The 19,918-nt window shown below is 37.4% G+C and overlaps 1 protein-coding gene across 6 annotated transcripts in view; it reads left to right on the plus strand.

The window, feature by feature from the left end:
* Nrg (Neuroglian) overlaps positions 1-19,918 on the plus strand; it is a 350,034-nt gene that overhangs the window by 180,174 nt on the left and 149,942 nt on the right. The gene's annotated exons all lie outside the window — the stretch shown is intronic.

Below are 19,918 nucleotides of genomic sequence, written 5' to 3' on the forward strand. Positions count from 1 at the left end.
ATTAAGGTAATATGCCTCTTCTTCTTCTTCTTCTTCATCTTCTGTTCTTTAACTCCCCTTTTTATTGTCTTTTACACCTGTTCTCATTCTCTTCTTTTGTTTATATTGGCCCTTTCATTCGTTTCTCCATTGCCTGCTGTTCCCTTCTTCCAGCCGGGTCACCCTCATTGTTCATTGAGAGAGAGAGAGAGAGAGAGAGGAGAGAGAGAGAGAGAGAGATTTAAAATACTCTGAATTCGAATCTTTTAAACAGTCTGAAAGGTACTTCCTCCCCTTCCTGTCCTTCCTACTGTCTTTTTTTCCTCTCTCTCTCTCTCTCTCTCTCTCTCTCTCTCTCTCTCTCTCTCTCTCTCTCTCTCTCTCTCTCTTCCACTCCCATTTTCTGTGTACTCTTCCTCTCCATCTACTTCTTTCTCCCCCCCCACTTTGTGTTGTATTTGCTCTGCTTCCCTCTGGAATAACCTATTTTTACTTTTGCCTTCCCTGCCCCTCCTTTATCATCCTTCTTTCCTGTTCATTTCTCTGTTCATTCCCACTTCGTTTCTCTCTCCTCTTTCGCCCTCCTCTTCCTTTCTTGGTTGTGTATGTTTTGTCTCGTCCTTCATTTCCTCTCTTTCCTATTGTACATTTCTCTCTCTCTCTCTCTCTCTCTCCCAGGCGTGCAGGAGACATCTGGACCTGCAGGGCCAAAAGGGGTCGAGTTTTTAAAAGGAGGAGAGGGCTCGGGCATAATGTGAAGAGCGGTTTTGGGATGTTTGGAGCCCAGGGGATGGGAGTAGCTTCAGGGAGCCAGGAGGGGGCTGGGTGAAGGGGAGGGGGTCATGAGAAGGAAGAAGAGTGAGTGGGGAAGAGGGGTGTTTAAAAACCAGTAGGAGCTTGGGGAGGTGTATACAGCTTGGAGGAGGGAGGGAAGGTCAGGGGATCTTGAGGATGAGATGGGGTATGTAGGAAAAATGGGAGGGTGGGAGTGTTTAGAACTAGGATAAAGGAGGGGAGGGGTATGAGGAGATGAGAAGGGAACGTGGGTCAGGGGAGGAGGGGTGTCTACAGTAGGGAGGGGGAGCAGTTGGAAACTAGGGTATATCTTCACGGGGCGCTGGGTATAAGAAGAGAAGAATGGGGGGAGAGTTGAGAAAGAGAATTATGAGGGTCGTTTTGCAATCCCCCTTTGTTGCAGGGATGTTTTTTTTTTGTTGTTGCTGTTGTGATTTTTTTTTTACTAGAGTTTAAAGGTCCCTTGTGTTTGTGTGTGTGTGTGTTTTTAAATTGATGTCAAGGCTGATATGAAATCATTGTAAGTTTAGTATCTATATATCTCTATATATATATATATATATATAACATATATATATATATATGTATATATATATATATATATAATATATATAAAATATATATATATATATATATATATATATAAATATTGGAGGTGCTGCTAGGTTTTTCGATATAGCTTCCTTTAAAATAGCAGACTGCTAGGAAAGGACTAGTGCTGAAAGGCCCTTTTCAGCACTCCAGTGTTTACCAGTCTGCTAGAGTAAAGAATTTTATCGAAAGGCTTTCATATATTCATCATTCCATATTTTCGTCGTTCAGTTATACATTATATATATATATATATATTCATACGTGCCATATTTATATGATTATATATGTGTATGTGTGTATGTGTGTGTGTGTGTGTGTGTGTGTGTTAAATTGTAATCTTTAGTCAGGTATTTTAATTTCAGATTGGAATAATTATCGTAATGTAATTGTCTATAATTATTTTCTTATTCCCCCAAAACACTTTGTACACGGAAAAAAATGTATAACAAACTTTTAATTAAAAAGGTTCATCACGCACAATTTTTTAATACGCAAAAAAACCTTCACTTTTCATCGTGAACATCGTAACGCCAGAGCTGCATCTGAAGATGCGATGCGATCAAAGACAAGGCAATATTAATGAGGATAATTATGCCTGGGCCGCCGGGTTACGTTCGCTAATGACTCCTTAGTGCCCTGTTAACATCGAGTAGCGTATTATCCTTCGTGGAGGGTCCTTGTAGCGCTGTCGTAAGTGCTTCCGCTGCGCGAGTGCTCTCCGGCGTATGCGCGAGTATGGTGCCGTCTTTTGTTTCCATGGAAACGAGATGGAATAAGAAATTATATTTTCCTGTCTGTCTGAATGTCTGTCCCTTTTTCCTTTGTTCTTCATATGCCATTAGATCATGACATCCTTAATGATGTGGAGAGAGAGAGAGAGAGAGAGAGAGAGAGAGAATTTATATTTTAGTCTTCAACTTTCCTCGTGTTCCAAAATTCTTTGTACGTTCTAATATATTGTTGAATGTTTATTTCCTTTACTGTCATGTAAAAATTTAGTTTACTGTTCATGAAACCTTTACAGATCCCCTCTTTGTTTATGGGGTGATTACAGTATAGATTGTCAACGTATGCTGTTATGTTATTTTAATATCATACTGAATAGAGATTACACACAAACATGCTCATATATCATAAGTGAAATGAATATATATATATATATATATATATATATATATATATATATATATATATATATATATATATATACATACATACATACATACATACATACATACATACATACATATATTATATATAAATGGGGATTACACATACATACATACATATATATATATATGTATATATATGTGTAATATATATATATATTTATTATGTTTATATCCAAATATCAAAAGTAGTCGTGCTTTATTCAACAATAAATCCATTGGTAGTGTCAGGACATTGGTTGTGGGTGGGGGTGGGGGTAGAGGGGTGGGGGAGGTATTGCTTGTCACAGCTGGGCAAACGAGGGATATCTTGCTGATGGAAGGATGCCCATAATGATAATGTATAGTTCAGAATAGAGCAGAGGGCTGGGCATGGCGGGGCCCCCATGAATTTTGGGGATATTTAACAATGGGTGGCATTAGCGGGGCATTGTGCCCTGAGTGAAGGGATCACGGTTTATGAGTTTCCATGGGGGTGGGCATGTGGGCATTGGCACTAGGTTGAGTGGGGTTCCTTACCCTTCTCTTGTCTTCCGGACGTATTTATTGTAATGATATTCTTTTGTTGGTTCCTTTCGTATCGCTGGACGCCCCCCCCCCGCCCCCTTTGGTCTTATTTCCGCTCTCCGTTGCTCCTTTTTCCGATTCGATATTTCATCTCGTTATCGCCCTCTTAGCGAAGCTTTACGACACGATGACGCATATTGTTATGTTATTGTTATGGCTTATTCTTGTCCTTAAGCTACCGAATGTGTTTTATCATTTTTTTTTATTCCTATGATATTTGTTTATGCTATTGTAGGTATTCGACATGACATAATGACGAAAGATTTTATTTTCATTTTGATCGCTGTGAATCCTTAAACTTGTTGTTATTATTATTATTATTATTATTATTATTATTATTATTATTATTATTATTATTATTATTATTATTCCTTCTTCTTGTAGAGATGCCCAAACAGTAATACTGGGTAACGACAATTCCGAAGCCCCATATATCTCCGCTCCAGTCTCTCTCTCTCTCTCTCTCTCTCTCTCTCTCTCTCTCTCTCTCTCTCTCTCTCTCTCTCTCTCTCTCTCTCTCTCTCTCTCGCTATAAGTGGAACGAAGAATATCAGCGAAACACATAGATAAGAAAATAAATAAGTAGGTAAATTAAAATATGTTAGCTAAAATTCTCCACCAAACCTCTAAATAGAGAAATACATATTAAACCCAAGTCCTTGACATGTGTCTAATGGTTTACAAACGTTAATTATTTCAACATGAAAATACACTTTTTGAGCTGAAAACTCTGGATATTTTTCCTAAAACATGCTCGCTTAGATTTACTGCGATTTGCTTCAGTAATTTTGGAATGGTCGAGAGATATTATTGTTATTATTATTATTAGGGCATATCTTTTTCATGTTTCTTTTTCTCAGCCGTAATTAGACAGACGAGAGAAGGCAAAAATGTGTTTCTGTCTAGTGCACATCATTAGGCGAGCTTTAATTTGAATAAGGAGTCTCGTTGAACCTCATTTGCCGAGCAAGTGGTTCTTTCGGGGTTGACAGCCGTTGCTAGAGCGTTTGCTTGGCAGCTTTCCGATTTTCAAAGGGGGAATGTTTACGAATATTTTATGAGAGGTTTCTGCTCTCTGGGGCGACGATTACCTCGTCGAGGGCCTCCCCTTTTGATGTATGTATATTGATAGTTCAATAGAGATTTCTGTGTAGTTTTTTCTCTCTACTCTTTCTCTCCCTCTAACCCCGCTGCCCCCTTAGGGGGATAGCGCCGTCAGTGCACCTCACGCCGTGCACTATAGGCATTACTTAGGTTCTTTGCAGCGTCCCTTCGACCCCTAGCTGCAACCCCTTTCATTCCTTTTACTGTACCTCTATTCGTATTCTTTCTTCTAGCTTACTTTCCACCCTCTTCTAACTATTGTTTCATAGTGCAACTGCGAGGTTTTGCTCCTGTTACACCTTTTAAACCTCCTACTCTCAATTTTCCTTTCAGCGCTGAATGACCTCACAGTTGCCAGCGCTTGGCCTTCGGCCTAAATTGTTTATTCTATCTGTCTGTCTATCTCTATCTATCTAACCAAGCTGCTACCCACAGCAGTTGTCTAAGAACTAGGTACATACTTTACTGTTTAGGTCAATATAAACACCCTGAATTTTTTTTTTTTGGGGGGGGTGGCGGGGGGACCCGCCCATCTGTCCCTCCCCGTCCGGTTCGAGATTCGAACTCGGGTCGTCCAGTTGTGAGCTAGATGCGCTACCACCCAAGCTACGGAGAGAGAGAGAGAGAGAGAGAGAGAGAGAGAGAGAGAGAGAGAGAGAGAGAGAGAGAGAGAAAGGTTCCTCCCCAGCCGGGTAGGGGATTACCTCATCGAGGTCCTCCCTTTTGAAACTCAATGTAGTGTACTATACACATTTATTATTTTTTCCCCTTAACGGATGCGACCCAAAACTGTCGACTGACAATTAAGGACATAATTCATGTCTTAGGGTTTACAGAGACAATTATTTTAAAGGGCCCCATGTTGTTTTTTTCTCATAAATGGTTAGAATCCAGAGAGAGAGGAGAGAGAATTAGAGAGAGAGAGAGAGAGAGAGAGAGAGAGAGAGGATTTTTAATTATGGTTGTGCCTGTATATATATATATATATATATATATATATATATATATATATATATATATATATATATATATATATATATATATATGTATATGTATATGTGTGTGTGTGTGTGTTTGTTGCCCTGCTGTGTGTGTGTATTGTGTGTGTACTGTGTGTGTAATTTTTGCCCTGTGTTTTTATTAGTTTATTCAAAATTAATATTTTGTTCAGTGTGTTTTATATATAACAAAAATTATATATATATATATATATATATATATATATATATATATATATACATATATATATATATATATATAGTTATTGAAATGTGTATGTGTGCTAAGACAGAGAGAGAGAGTGTCTTGATTAATATCTTACATATTACATTATTATTTATCCGCTAATAAATTTGCTCTACACTTTAAAAAACACACAAAACCTTAAAGCATAAGGGAGACAGGAAAAAAATAATTCTGTTCTCCCTCTGGAAGCCCAACCTCCCCCCCCCTCCCTCCTTGTCGCGACTAAGGGCGCCGCCCTTTGCATTATCATCAAATTGTTGGCAGTTATTAGTATTCACGTCGCCCCGTGAGGGCCGCGGGTCCATGCGAGATTCCACGCGTTCCTGCGCGCTTGTGCGCCTGTTAGCGTTGCGCGTTTGTCGTTAAATTGTGTTGCCGGTTATTGTTTCATGTAACGATGGGTTGTAAAGGTAAAGATTAATGTTGCTCGTTTGTCGTCTGGTGTGTTCGTTTGTAGATAAATTGTGTTGCGAGTAATTGTTTTCATGTGACGATGAGTTATGATGACGAAGATTAGTGTTGCTTTTTTGTCATCTGGTTTGTTCGGTTGTAGGTACATTGTGTTGCGCTATGAGTTATCATGGTGAAGATTTTGGTGTAGCTTATTTGTCATTTGTGTTGGTAGGTTGTAGGTAATTCGTGTTGTATGGTATTATGTAACAATGAATGATGATGATGAAAGATGGGGGCAGACTTACTCTAGTGGTGGATTGTTTCTAGGTTACTCACTTGGAGATATATATATATATATATATATATATATATATATATATATATATATATATATATATATATATATATATATATATATATATATATATATATTATGCTTTGTGGTTACAATGTTGGCGTGTTTCTGTGGTTATAATGATTGGTGTGCTTTTTGCGTTATAATGATTTGCTGGTGACCAGTGCAATTATGAAAAGGGCAAAGTATGTACAGGTTTCGAGTTTCCTTTCATAGGTAACCTATGATAGCAGTTATGATTGATTTTTTATTTAGTGATGAATTATTCCCTCTAGATGATAGTGATGATTATGATTAGAAAATTTTGTTTAATGGTAATAATGACACTATATTGATGATTTGCTCAGTAATAATGAAACTAATGTTTGTATCGTGATTGATTATCGACTGTTAAGTTAAATATGATACCTGCGTATGGAGTTGAATTTTCAGTATATAATATACTTTGATTATTATAGTGGTTTCATATTCAGGAACTATCCCAGATAATGATGATACTCGTGTAAAGGTGATAATCGTACGTAGTGATGAGTTATTTTCCTCTCTCCCCTTTTTGCATAATTCATGTAATGGTACTCTGACGTCACCCCATTTATTGCCATTTATTGAACTGCCCCCTCTCAGTATCCAAGCATGTGTGCTTTTGATATGTTTGCATTTTGCATGCTTGCTGGATTCGGTTTTCGATAGACAATTCGTAATAGTGATGATAATGTTATGATGATGATGATGATGATGACCATATAGTGATGAGCTCACCATCATCACTCCCCTTCTATTGAAATACATCCCCTTTGCCTTTTTTTATCCTTTAATGCGTATTTATAGATTTACAGATTTTCCGTTATCCGTTCATTAGCGTTCTTACGTTCCCTCTTTTTTTTTTTTTTTATCCAACCTTTTCTTTCCTTTCTCTCTCATTTCATTACGGTTTATTTGTGCTCCTCGCTTAATCTCCTCTTGTTCCCCTGTTCTTCTTTGTATTTCATCATTCTTCTTTGTATTTCATTTTTCCCTCTTTCGTGTATGATTGTATTTCTATGTTGCTTTGGTTTGTCTCGTAGTATGTATAATTTCCTCTTGTGTATGTATTTCTGTATTGCATTTTCCCCCTTGTATTATGTATTATTCCTAGTGCAACGCGTAGCTTTCGAATTTTGTAATATCTTTCGTTTCATTTTTAGTTCATCTCGTATTTTTTCCCCTCCGTCTCAAAACATTGCTTTTTCATATTGTTTCATATGTTTCTTTTCCGGATAAAATTACGCATATGTTATTTTCCCTTTCACTTTCCTCTCCTTCACGGCGTTGTTTGATACATATCCCATTGCAAATGCACGTTGCGTTCAATATTGCTTCGAATTTCCTCCTTCCTCCCAATCCCTGTTCCTCTTACCGTTGTTTTCCTCCGTTTTATATTTTTTATTATCCTCTTTTGACGTTGATGAATGCTATCCGGTCCGTACCTGTATTGAAGACCCGTATGTTGGTGAAAATCGTTCGGTAAATGTTAGCAAGGATAAAGGTTTTTATTGAGAATATATCGCAGATTAAGGCAGTGTTTATATTGTGCGGCTGCGAGGAAAGTAAAAGTGTGTTGTTATTATATGTGATCGTTTTTATATTTTAAAAGGGAATAGTTATCGAGGAAGCATTCTTGCTAAGAAATTGATGACTAAGATGTTGGATAAATATTAATAAGTGAGATCTCTTTTTCTTTTTGTATTTCCCTTTCACCTCCTCTTACTTCTTCCTAATGAACACCATATTCTTTGGAAGGTCGAATTTCAAGTCAATGGCCCCTTTGGTGGACTTGTTCCATATGAATAGGTTTCATCTTCTGAGTAATAGTAATAATAATTCAGGGGGAAGGTTTTATTGGAAGTATGTGGCAGAATAAGATTGTTTTATATTGTACATCTATATGCAAAGTAAATGTGTATAATTTTTGTATAATATATGTAAAATGAAGGGTAGTAGTTTTACAGAAAGCAGTCTTGCTAAGAAACTATTTACTAAAATGTTGGATAAATATGTTCAAAGATAAAGATTTATTGAAAATATTTTGTAGAATAAGATTGTTTATATTATACATCTATATGCAAAGTGAATGTTGTTTATATTATACATCTATATGCAAAGTGAATGTTTGTACAATTTTTGTACATGACCATTCATATCATATAAAATGAAGGGGAATAATTTTACAGGAAGCAGTTTTCTTAAGAAATTATGATCTAAGATGTTGAGTAAATATTTGCAAAGATCGGGGTTTATTGAAAATATTTTTCAGACAAAGATAGGGTACTATATTATATGTCTGTGTACAAAGTAATGTGTATATTTTTTAAGTGTCTGTTTAGGTATATATATATATATATATATATATATATATATATATATATATATATATATATATATATATATATATATATAAAGTGAAGGTGAGTTATTTACAGAAGACAGTCTTACCAAGAACAGAGCATCTAAGAATACATTCACAGATCGTATTAATACATTGCACTGACCGTAATGGCTTCTTTTTGAAGATAATTGTTGCATTCCATTACCGTAATTTCCTTAATCAACTAATGAAATAACACATTACTTGATGTCTTTATTAAACTAATGCTGTCATAACGATACGTCTTGAATTACAAAGAGAGAGAGAGAGAGAGAGAGAGAGAGAGAGAGAGAGAGAGAGAGAGAGAGAGAAGAGAGAGAGTCACAGATTGAATTAAAGGGAGTTGTATAAATCGAATCAAAGGGGTGCATTTGTTAAAGAACTCATTGTGCAGTATCAGGTTTTAAGTGTTATTCTTGTTGTCATGTTTGTTATTGTTCAGTGTAATTGTCGTTATTGCTTCTCATGGTGATCACTTCTCATTAGTTATATCATCTTCGTTATTTACTCTTCATGTTAAATAAAAAAAAAAAAAAAAGGTTTTCGGTTTATCATCTTCGTTATTTACCCTTCATGTTAAATTAAAAAAAAATTTTCGGTTATTGCGATATAATTATCATCACTGTTCTTATGATGATTAACTACTTATAATTATCATTATTGTTATTATGATGATTTTACTTATAATTATCATTATTGTTCATATGATGATTACTTCAGATGAGTTATCTTCGTTATTTATTGTTTCGTGTGAAAAGTCTTTTCGATTTTTAGTTTTATGTAAAAGAAAATTATTGTACCGGCACTGTCTGTCCGTCGCACTGTTATCACCACACATTTTCTGTACTTAGATCTTAACAGCTACTGAGGCTAGAGGGCTGCCAAATTGGTATGTTGATCAGCCATCCTCCCAATCATCAAACATGCCAAATTGCAGCCCCACTCCTAACCCTCAGTAATTCTTCATTTAAAGTTAAGAGGGTGACCATGATCATTGCTTCTGGCGGCGATATGGGATGAGTATACCGGGCCGTGGTTGAAGTTTCATGGACCTCGGCTTATACAGCATTATACCGAGACCACCGAAAGATAGAAATATTTTCGGTGGCCTTGATTATACGCTGTAGCGGCTGTACAAAAAACTCGATTGCGCCGAAGAAACTTCGGCTCATTTTTTACTTATGATTTCGCTCGAATTCTCTTTCATATTTACAGTTTATTTTGTCTTTCTTATTTATTTATATGATAATTTATGTAAACCAGCATTTGAAAATTTTTTTTTATTTATTAAATAATGGATATTAATTTCAGACACTTGAGAACAAACATTAAATATCATAAGGATATTCTAATGAAATTGTCTTTTAAGTGTATTTTTTTTTTAGATCGGTTCTAGCCTCAGCATTTGAAGTATAGAGAGAGAGAGAGAGAGAGAGAGAGAGAGAGAGAGAGAGAGAGAGAGAGAGAGAGAGCTTCTTGATCGTGTGTACTTTAGGACTGAAGGGTTGATTCTGAGAGAGAGAGAGAGAGAGAGAGAGAGAGAGAGAGAGAGAGCTTCTTGATCGTGTGTACTTAAAGACTGAAGGGTTGATTCTGAGAGAGAGAGAGAGAGAGAGAGAGAGAGAGAGAGAGAGAGAGAGAGAGAGAGAGAGATTTTACCAGCGGAATGGCTCAGCGTTCTTTAATGGTTCCAGATCACGAGCATTTTTTATTTACAAATACGAATCACAAGACGTTAACACCGCTGTAATACTGCTGTTATATCCTACAGTCAGGCAACGTAATAATGTTTTTTTTTTTTTTTTTACTTTTTTTTGCACACAATTCCTAGAGAAATTTTATAGAAAAATTCGCTAAGGCTATTCACTTGACCTGTGAATAAAATGACTTGTAAAAAAGAAAAAGTGATATCTCATTTATTTGTATTTTTATCTGTTAAAGTATTAATTTATCTTTTTGTTCTTTTCTAATGACGCATCTCTTCTTTCTACATTTCGTATCATCTTCTCTTAACTCCTTTTAAATGAACACCATTTTCTTCGGAAGCTTGAATATCAAGCTAGTTCCACATGAATGGAGGTTTATCTTCTGAATAATAATAATAATAATAATAATAATAATAATAATAATAATAATAATAATAATAATAATAATAACAGGAATCTGGAAAAATTAGATGCCGAAGTAGCTTCAGGACTCGTGCAGAAGAGTGTGCTAAAAACATTCCTACTTTCTCCTTTGCCGTCTTTATTTCATCCACTTAATTATTAGAATATCGCCCAGGGGGGCGGGGGGGGACATTAATCTTTGTTTGCCGGATGTGATACACAATTCCAGTGCAAGATTAGACTTTTGAAAACGCATGCTTTCCTCGAAATTTAATTTAATGCTATTTGTTAATTATAATTTTGTGGATTCAAGGTTTGAAATAGTTAATTAAGTACTGTACGTATGGATTGACGAAATGTTTCTCAGAAATTTTAGACTAGTTTCCCATTTATAATCCAAATAATTTAAAGCGAAAGACATGTTTCAGCAACCAGTGACCTTGGCCCTTGCGACGCCAGGTGGCTTTAACACATGTTTCATGCACTAATGACCGTGGTCCTTGCGACGCCATATCACATAACCGGACTGAACCAATCCTTGCCTGCCGCTTCAGACATCCGCCAGATTTCATGAAACTTTTTCATTTTTTAATTCCTCCATGATGGATTGAGGTTCTTTCTGGGCCTTTGTGTGGGCACTTCCAAACCATTAAAGATCGCTTAAGGGTCTTTCCATAATTTAACGGTCACTCTGAAATGATTTTTCCACCTCTTAACGATCATCTGATATTTTCGCCGCTTGGGAAATGTGATCGTCCTTTCAGGTTTGAATCTTAATTTTCAGCCTCATTTTTCTCCTCATCAAACTTGGAGGGCATTTTAACTCTCTCTCTCTCTCTCTCTCTCTCTCTCTCTCATGCACGTCTCTTGGGTCTCTCTCCTCTCTCTCTCTCTCTCTCTCTCTCTCTCTCTCTCTCTCTCTCTCTCTCTCTCTCTCTCATGCACGTGTATTGGTGTACAGCAGGTTCTCTCTCTCTCTCTCTCTCTCTCTCTCTCTCTCTCTCTCTCTCTCTCTCTCTCTCTCTCTCTCAGAGGTTTTGGGAGACAACCCCTCCTTTCCCCTCTCTCTCGAACTCATCTCAACTCTCCTTCTCTCTCTCTCTCTCTCTCTCTCTCTCTCTCTCTCTCTCTCTCTCTCTCTCTCTCTCTCTCTCTCTCTCTTGAATGCACGTGTATTGGTGTACAATCTCTCTCTCCCCTCTCTCTCTCTGCACTCTCTTGGTGTACAGCAGGTTGCCTCTCTCTCTCAGACGTTTTGGTGACAACCCCTCTTGTCCCTTCTCTCTCTCTCTCTCTCTCTCTCTCTCTCTCTCTCTCTCTCTCTCTCTCTCTCTCTCTCTCTCAACGTCGAATAGACGACTCCCTCCTTTCCCTGTCGAGCTCCTCAGTCCAGCCTGTCATGAATGACGAGCGCAACTGATTCATGTTGGTCAGGTCTTGTTCAGGATTGGACCGTGAGATTGGTGACGTTTTTATGAGCGCATGCATGTCTAAAGTGTGTGCATTTGCATACGGTGTTTGCATAAATGGAGCGGTGTTTGATGGTTTTTTTTTTTTGTGATTGTGTTCATGTGATCCACCTTGCTCTCTCTCTCTCTCTCTCTCTCTCTCTCTCTCTCTCTCTCTCTCTCTCTCTCTCTCTCTCTCTCCTGAATGCATGTGTTGTGGGTTACGAAGCATCACAAACTATCTTTAAACAGAGAGAGGTGTTAAATGAGAACACATCACCTGTATTTTTAAAATTTTATTTTCCGAGATTAGTTACAAAAACCCGAACGTCTTAACGTTATGAAAACCTGGGCTTGAATGCCCCAACGGGGCACCACTGCCACACCAGTGCTTGCGCGATAACAGACACACGCACTTAATAACTTTCATTCTCAAAAGTGAATTACAAATAATATGAAAATATTGTCAAAATATGTGTTTAAAAATAATCAATTGTGATTTCTGATTTAAAACGGAACAAAAAGTATTATGAATATATAAAGTAAAATTGTTATGCCATTATACGGCGAACCGACAATCGTGACCTCATAGCATCCTAGATTTTGCTTAGGTTGTGCTTAGTTGCGCTAAGTCAACTTTATGCTCGAAAACAACCACCCAGAGGTCTCTCTCGCTCCACCACGTTCTGCCATTACTTCTAGCAATGTTAAAATGAATAACTGTTATATCTGATATTATTAAATTATTGCATAATTGCTCTGTCACGCCATTGTGTGCTCCGGCATACAAAATTAATAACCAAAACGACGTGCAGGCAGTCATGAAATAGTTCTAGCACAATCATGAAATACTCAGTAGTGGAGAGCTAATAATCAAGATCAGCGAAATATCAAATACATTCTACACACACAAACACACACACATACATACATACATACATACATACATACATACATACATACATACATACATACATACATACATATATATATATATATGGAATCAATTAGCAGAAAACATCATATTGCTTATACCCCATAACGAAGGATATCAAAATATTCTTCCTAAAAAAATACCAATAATGTCAATTGTGTATGAAATAGACATGTTTATAAAAACCCAATAGTGAATCATCATTTGATCATATGTAAATATTCTGGTGTTTATATAGCACACCAAGTCAATAAAACCAGTATATAATATATACATAAAAATGCACATATATGAAAAATAAGTATTGAGCGTGTCATAAAATCAAACATATGTATATATTTATGCCCATAATTATAGCAGAATTGTATCCAGTTCAACTCAGTTAATTTTTCTGCCAAATAAAATAAAAAGTTTGACCTATAAAACTTCACTCAGGACACTCCACATTGCGGCATCACAGTTCTGTGCCATTCTCTCTTCTTCATCACGAGTGAGGTGCATCCACGTGTGGCCTTCACGCTTTTTTAAGCAACCCTAAGGACAGGCCGGCTAATGCGGACGCTCCCTTTGCCAACAAAGTCAGACAGTCCAGCTTTTCCTTCTAGCTCATTTCCATTTTGGCGAGCCCTTGCATGCAGACATAGCACCGTCACTGCTCCACCCAGTGCAGCTAACATAGTTGTTCCATCCAGCGGATTCGTGGAACAACAGCACAGGATCTCCCGCCACTGGAGATATTCCTCAATCCACTGTCGAAAATGGAGATGTTCTTCATCCCACTGTCGGAAATGGAGATATTCTTCAACCCACTGTCGAAAATGGAGATATTCTTCAACCCACTGTCAGAAATGGAGATGTTCTTCAACCTGCTGGAGATATTCGAAAAGTGGAGATGTTCTTCAAACCACTGTCGAAAATGGAGATATTCTTCAACCCACTGTCGAAAATGGAGATGTTCTTCAAACCACTGTCGAAAATGGAGATGTTCTTCAACCCACTGTCGAAAATGGAGATGTTCTTCAACCCACTGTCGAAAATGGAGATGTTCTTCAACCCACTGTCGAAAATGGAGATGTTCTTCAACCCACTGTCGGAAATGGAGATGTTCTTCAACCTGCTGTCGAAAATGGAGATGTTCTTCAACCCACTGTCGAAAATGGAGATGTTCTTCAACCCACTGTCGAAAATGGAGATGTTCTTCAACCTGCTGTCGAAAATGGAGATGTTCTTCAACCCACTGTTGGAAATGGAGATGTTCGTCAACCCACTGTCGAAAATGGAGATGTTCGTCAACCCACTGTCGAAAATGGAGATGTTCTTCAACCTGCTGTCGAAAATGGAGATGATATTCTTCAACCTGCTGTCGAAAATGGAGATATTCTTCAACCCGCTGTCGAAAATGGAGATGTTCTTCAACCCGCTGTCGAAAATGGAGATGTTCTTCAACCTGCTGTCGAAAATGGAGATATTCTTCAACCTGCTGTCGAAAATGGAGATATTCTTCAACCCGCTGTCGAAAATGGAGATATTCTTCAACCCACTGTCGAAAATGGAGATGTTCTTCAACCCACTGTCGAAAACCTTGATCTCCACGACCACTTCGCTGAAATTCCAGGTTTCGTTAAAAAAAGTACGTTGTTCCTCTTGTTATGGTATCCATGCCATAATTCCTGAAACTCCCCGACGTTGTGCTGCAACCATCGACCAACATCCCAGCGTTGGTCCTTGGCACCATGCCCCTAGGACAGGACATCCGAAACCTCTCACGCTCGTAGATCACGGCTGAGCCATTCTGCAGTCTGTGTGAGTAGGTATTCCTCTCAAAATCACGAAGAGCACCCAGGCACCGACTCTCTTCCCAGGAGAACGTTCCTTTAAGAACTAATTGTAATAGGCATGAATGTCCAGCAACGTCTTGAAAAGCAAATGAGTATACTGAGCAATCTTAGAATTTAGGGAATGTACGCAGTTTAACTTGTCTTTGTCAAGACGCTTTCAGACCTAGATAACAAAACTCATGCCCTATGACTGGACACCTTTGGGACTGTGGAATCCCCAAATCTAGTAGGAAAAGATTGTACCACATAGGACTCAAACTCAAAAAGATCAGAAGTGTAAAAGGGAATTGGGACCAAAATCATATCATTACCTACCTTAACAGAAATCAAACTATAACAATATTCAAGTTTGCTACCTTACTAATAGTCTGAAACTGCTTGGTCAACTGAGAGACAATCACATTTTGCTCATGCTCAAGTTTCTCTAATTTCTCTTTCTGAGCCTTTCCTTTTACTGTAACTCCTTTCATATTCTCTTTCTTCCATCTTACTATCCACCGTCTCCTAACAAATGATTCATAGTGCAACTGCGAGGTGTTCCTCCTGTTACACCTTTCAAACCTTTTACTGTCAATTTCTATTTCAGCGCCGAATGACTTCATAGGTCCCAGTGCTTGGCCTTTGGCCTAAATTCTGTATTCAATTCAACATTTTCTGAGCCTTCAGCTTGACCAAGTTAGATACTCCAAGGCCCCATACCAACCCAGTGAATAAATTATACCTTAACAACTAAGTGCAGCAAAAGCTCATTAACTTTAATTCTGGTATCTACTAACTTATCATTTACCTCCTATTATTAAAATTATTCCCCGTGGAACCACCATTATTATTATTCCGACTCTTCCTCATATTATTGCCAGCTCGTGAATTCAACCTAGACTTACAATTTTGATAACTGTGAGAGCAGGAATTATGATAGCCACAGTACCTAGCCTTACAGTCTCCCTTATAGTGACCATAACAGTTACAATTGTAACATCTAATTGACTGGTTAGTGGAATTAACTGGATTCACCTGTTGCGGGTTAGATGTACTTGCAACAGACTGTTTAACAAATGAATGTTCAAAATTAGGCACAAGAGTAGGATCCAAATCAGGACACTCAGACATGTGCTTTTTTACTTGATTAATAACCGTCAGCTCAGTAGAGGACTTGTCAAATTCGACGTCGAAACAACTAACCAAGCTGTCTGGCAATAAACTAGTCATCAGTGCTAACTGTAGTAAGCGACACACGTCTCTGGTATTAATATTTTCACCAGTTACCCAAGAGGAGGTGGCTAGTTTTGAATGCCATTCATGCAATTTGTCTGCGATCGCGAGTGTGTGCTCAGTTAGAGAGAGACCCTTCTTTTCTGTCAGTTTCAAAATACTTCTCAAGGCTAATACCTCGTCCAGGTGAGATTCCGTTCCATATACCCATCTTAAAATAACCTTGAACTCGTCCCATGTCTTACAGGAGGTAAATGAAGTAGCGCGGAGCCAGGTGCCCGCGTCTCCCTCGACATAGTCAATAAAAAACTTAGCCACCTGCAACTGAAAAACAGGGTCTGCTGTTCGTGTTAAGTTCAGATGTGCCTCGATGGAATCAATCCAATCCTCAACCCCTTGCGGCAACTGTCCATTAACTAGGCCTTGAAACGGCACTATAGGAGATTCCGTAATTACTACTTTTACATCTGCGACCGCCATGTCGTCAGAGTCGGACTTGAGTCAGTCACTAGGCTGACTCGTGTGTTATTTCTACTTCTACTGGTATTAGGAATGTATGCGAGTACACACGCCCTGAGCGCAACCTCATATGCGTATAAGAATAAAATCCTCCCTAACCACAAGAAAACGCAAGTCAGAATATTCACCTCCAAAAGAAAAGTAAAAAATCTACTGGGATAAAACTGACTGATCAGATCTCCCGTCAGAGAACACAAGCCTAATTACCAGGTCTGACAACTGCGCGCACCTAAATTATTCTAAGAGAACAGTAGAAGACTTAGCTTTGCTTTTAAAGAAGAATCTCCGGGAGCGGTCTCCACATGTCACTGCAGCAAGTTTGTAGATCTCAAATACTTGCAAGATTTGCTCTCATTTCCGCTGGGAACTGCGTTATCATCGCCTTACTCGACGTAGCTGAAAAACCGAGGCGAATTAGTAATACGCTCTTTTGTTTCTTCAGCATCTGTGTGACGTTTTCCTTTTCCCTTTTGATGTGTAGCGACGTCAGGAAACCTTCTACTTCCTCACCCAAGCGGCTATGCATAGCAAGTCAGACAACACCGTCCTCCTCTCCACGCATATCAAGGGGATGCTGTTTCGTTTGATCAAAGTCCTCTTAAGCACACCAGGTCTCACTCGGAGGGTGGTGTACGCTGCCACAGTTTCTGTTGTGAGCTATGAAGCATCACGAACTGTTTTTAAATGGGAACACGCCTCCTATTTTTATATTCCGAGTTTGGTTACAAAAACCCGAACGTCTCAACGTTCTGAAAACCTGGGCTTGAATGCCCCGGCACCTGGAATGCCCCAACGCGACACCAGTGCCACACACACACACACACACACACACACACACACACACACACACACACACACACACACACACACACACACACACACTTGCGTGATAACAGACACACGCGCCTACTTTCACTCTCAAAAGTGAATTACAAATTAGACCATGAAAATGTCAAAATACGTGTTTGAAAATAATCAATTGCAATTTCTGATTTAAAACAGAACAAAAAGTATTATGAATATATGTAAAATAAATGTTGTGCCATTATACGGCGAACTGACAACAGTCGAGCATCGTGACCTCGTAACGCCCTAGTTTGTGCTCAGATTGTGCTTAGTTGTGCTAAGTCAGCTGTATACTCGAAAACAACCACTCGGAGTTCTCTCTCGCTCCACCACGTTCTTCCATTACTTTTAGCAATGTTAAAGTGAGTAATTATTAAAACTCATTATTATTACGTTATTACACATGTAGCCTATATTGGTATACGCCAGGTTTTCCTCTCTCTCTCTCTCTCTCTCTCTCTCTCTCTCTCTCTCTCTCTCTCTCTCTCTCTCTCTCTCTCTCTCTCTCTGCTCTGTTATGCTCTAAATAAAGAAATTTCATCTCCAAATAAAGTAATTTTATCTCCGTTCACGGTTTTTCAAAAGAAATAAGATATATGTCTGTAAAACGATCTGTTGTTGGAAGTGACAGTCGCAAATAGGAAGAGAGAGAGAGAGAGAGAGAGAGAGAGAAGAGAGAGAGAGAGAGAGAGAAGGGGGAAAAAATAATGTGAAGAAAACAGATACCCTTAATGAGCAAGGAGAGAAAAACAAATTAACGAGCAATGACAATGACGAAGCCGTGTTGGAAGGAATAGTGACGTAAATTAAGATTTGCGATTCGCAGGAAGAGTTTAGAGACTATGATAATGACATTTATTCCCATTTGATAAAGTGACGGATCCAAGAGTAAATGTTTGTAAACACTTTTGTAATTGCAGGAATAATAAAGTCTTCATAGAACGTGGCTTTCAAACGTTTCTGTAACAGCAGCAAGATATGTAATGAAATTATTTGAACTGAAAGGATTACTGTAGTATAGTCACTGATCTTCTTAGTTTTGAATAAGAAAAATTGATCTAAAATCAAAGCAATTTTGGAATAGGAATGTGTTCATTTTATGTCTGTCGTCTTGAATAAAATTATTTATTTTACGATGCTCATTATTATTCGTAAATCTTGATAAAAATTTTGAATAAAAAAAATTAATTTAAAAGTAATTGCATAATAGGAATGTGTACATTTTATGCCCGTCGTCTTTTATGCAATTATTTATTTGTACAAAGCAGAGCCGATAGACTGAAGAGATATATCGAAACAGTCCATGTGTTTACACAATTCTTTATTTATATGTAGTAACTGAAGTATATTTTTCGACCTGTTTTAACCATATGCAATAGAACCAACAACAATTTTAATCCTAAAAAAGTTAAACTTGTGTAACATGAGTGGGTGAAATATTGTTGGTTGAGAATGAGGCTATGCAGTGAGAGGAAACAACAATGAAAATAAAGAATAATGAATAACTAGAGAGAAAAAGGAGATAGATATGAATTATCACTTGAGATTACGGTTTGTAAAAAAAAAAAAAAAAACATGGGGACGTATGCGAGATGAATGAAAGTGTTAAATATTAAATGATAGTGAGGATAAGAGAGGGAAGGAAATTAGGGTGAACATTAAAAAATGGCAAATAACTGGAGATAATATGTAAATAACGATAATTTCAAAAAGACCAATAAAAAAAATAGGAGATAACAAGTGTTAAGTATTTAATGTGAGATAAGCGACGAGGAAATAAAATAAAGATAAAAATTGCGTAACATGAAAAAATAACGGTAATTTTAAATAACCGGTAAAAAAAGATAAAGAGATGAAATAACAAGTATGTTAAAGTAGTCAATAATGGTATGGGATAAAAGACTAGGGAAATAAATGTCAAGAAAAAATACGAATCACATGAGATATTATGTAAATAAGGACAATTATAAGACTGATATAAAAAAAGATAAGAGATGAATGAACATGGTAAGTTTTTAATAATGGTGTGGGATAAATAGCAGGAGGAAATAAGGATAAACGGATAAAGAATGACGAATAACTGGAGATATGTAGGTAAGACCAATTATAAGAATAAAATATTGAAAAAAGGTAAGAGGTGAGCGAACGAGCATTTCAGATATTTAATAATAAAATATAAGGAATAAATGACTAGAGAAAATGAGGATAAACGTCAAGGAAAAGTGACAAATAACTAGAGATATGTAAATAAGGATAAAATTAAAAATGACTAATAAAAAAAAGATATCAATCAACAGGTAATTGAAATATTTAATGACTGCGGGATGAACGGTTAAAAGAAATAAAGATGAATGTCAAGAACAAAGTTACGAATAACTGGATATATGTAAATAAGGATAATTTTTAAG

Source organism: Macrobrachium rosenbergii, chromosome 9 (genome assembly GCF_040412425.1).
Source record: "Macrobrachium rosenbergii isolate ZJJX-2024 chromosome 9, ASM4041242v1, whole genome shotgun sequence".
In the NCBI taxonomy this organism is placed as follows: Eukaryota; Metazoa; Arthropoda; class Malacostraca; order Decapoda; family Palaemonidae; genus Macrobrachium; species Macrobrachium rosenbergii.